Genomic DNA, 2,485 nt, shown 5'->3' on the forward strand with positions numbered 1-2,485 from the left:
TTACACTATATGTTAACTAACTAAATTTTAAGTAAAAATTTGAAATATTAAAAATAGCTAATTCTAGGGGCGCCTGGGTGGCTCAGTCGGTTAAGTGTCCGACTTCAGCTCAGGTCATGATCTCGCACTCCGTGAGTTCAAGCCCCGCATCGGGCTCTGTGCTGACAGCTCAGAGCCTGCAGCCTGTTTTGGATTCTGTGTCTCCCTCTCTCTCTCTGACCCTCCCCTGTCCACGCTCTGACTCTCTCTGTCTCAAAAATAAATAAATGTCGTGGCGCCTGGGTGGCGCAGTCGGTTAAGTGGCCGACTTCAGCCAGGTCACGATCTCGCGGTCCGTGAGTTCGAGCCCCGCGTCGGGCTCTGTGCTGACAGCTCGGAGCCTGGAGCCTGTTTCCGATTCTGTGTCTCCCTCTCTCTCTGCCCCTCCCCCGTTCATGCTCTGTCTCTCTCTGTCCCAAAAATAAATAAAAAACGTTGAAAAAAATTAAAAAAAAAAATAAATGTTAAAAAAAATTAAAGAAAAAAAAGAGCAAAAAAAAATAGCTAATTCTATGAAGGAAGAAAAGAATATATAGTTTAAGTATTCAGCTCTCTGAAGGTCTAGTTTAATATAAAGACAAAATTCAAAGTGCCTAAAGCAGCACTTTCTAGACCTTTTACTGTGCCATGCAGGGTGATCGTTACGTGAAAAGTCCATTTCCAGTACTAACTGGATCATCACCCTTTTCTCTCTTCTTCATAGTATCTTATTGTGGTATATGGCAAAAATGGCCAAAAAAGTAAAACAAAACGTATAGGAATAGACTTTGCAGTTTCTCCCTTCTAGAAGTGGAGTCTATTTCCCCACCCTTTGGATTTGGACTGCTCTTGTGGCTTGCTTTGACCAACAGAAGTGACACCATGTGAGTTTCAAGCCTGGATATCAAGAACTTTTGCAACTTCTGGTTTCTTGCTTTTGTAACCTGCCACCACCAAGTGAGGAAGTATGAGCTAAGCTGCTGGGTGATGGGAAACGTGTGGCCTAAATGCCTCCTAGCACTCCAAGTGAAAATCATTTAATCCCCAGAAGAACTGCTTAGCTCACACTGGCAGCTGAACACAGACAAAAAGGAGCCCAGCAGAAAAGCCAGCCAGGTAAGTCTGGACCAAATCATCAGCCCACAGAGTCATAAGCAAAATAAGTGGTTCCTTTTTTAGGTCGCTAAGTTTGGGGTTGTTTGTTACACAACAAAAACTAACAGACAAACTTTTAAAAGCCAGTGCAACCCAATTCACAATATTAACAACAACAACAACAAAAAAAGATAAAACACTTAAGAATAAACATAACAAACTATGTGCAAAATCATGAAGAAAACTTTAAAACACTCCAAAAGGATCCACAATTAGGCTTTTTTCCACAAATGGAAAAACATACCATGTTCTTGGATAGGAAAACCAACTTTATAAGAATGTCAATTCTCCCTGGGGTACCTGGGTGGCTCAGTTGGTTAAGTGCCTGACTCTTGATTTTGGCTCAGGTCATGATTTCATGGTTCGTGAGATGGAGCCCCTTATAGGGCTCTGTGCTGAAAACACGGAGCCTACTTGGAATTCTCTCTCTTCCTCTCTCTCTGCCCCTCTCCTGCTTGTGCTCACACACTTGCTGTCTCTAAAAAATACATAAATAATTTTTTTAAAAAAGGGAAAAAAAGGAACGTCAACTTTCCCTAAGTGAATACATATTAAAAATGATCCCAATACAGATTTATTTCTGGAACTAGGAAAATTGAATCTATAGTTAATTTGGAAAAGAACTAAAGAAGCAAAAATACTTTGAAGAAGAAACACAGCAGGGGGCATTCTCTGTAAGAAATAGTAAAACCAATTATTAATGCTCAATAAATTGACACCGCATATTATCACATGCATTGACAAATAGACCAATGCGACAGAATAGAAAATCTAGAAAGAGACCACAAAACATGAGGATTTGGTATATGATAAAGGCAGCATCACAGATCAATGGGAGGTAAAGATAGCCTTTTTCATAAATGTTGAGACAACTGGGTAATGGCTTGGAAAAAGATGAAGTTAGATCTTTACTTCACACCATACACCATAATTCTGAACGGACCAAAAGGCTCGATGTTCAAGAGTACTCAATGTAAACGTAAAAAGTGAAACCATACAAATACTACAATCCACCAAACATACCACAGGGTCAATTTAAGCCTGATACAAAAACGAGAGATTATTAAGAAGGGCATCCTCTGGCTAGAGAAGCCCTGCATGGACGACTCCCCTTCTTCACAGGAATGAGGCGCTTCCGACGTCACTCTTCCAGCCGAGAGAGCAACCTGCTCCGCTACAACCCTCCTTCTGGGCAGAGGAGCTCAAGGAAACGCCTCCCTGCCCTCCCGCACTCTGATAAGCCCTGGAGACCGAGGCTGCAAAGAGATCCGCGGCCCTATTGGCTAGCGGGCGTGGCCCGCGCGGGGCTTCT

This window comes from Neofelis nebulosa, chromosome 18 (assembly GCF_028018385.1).
Source record: "Neofelis nebulosa isolate mNeoNeb1 chromosome 18, mNeoNeb1.pri, whole genome shotgun sequence".
Taxonomy (NCBI): Eukaryota; Metazoa; Chordata; class Mammalia; order Carnivora; family Felidae; genus Neofelis; species Neofelis nebulosa.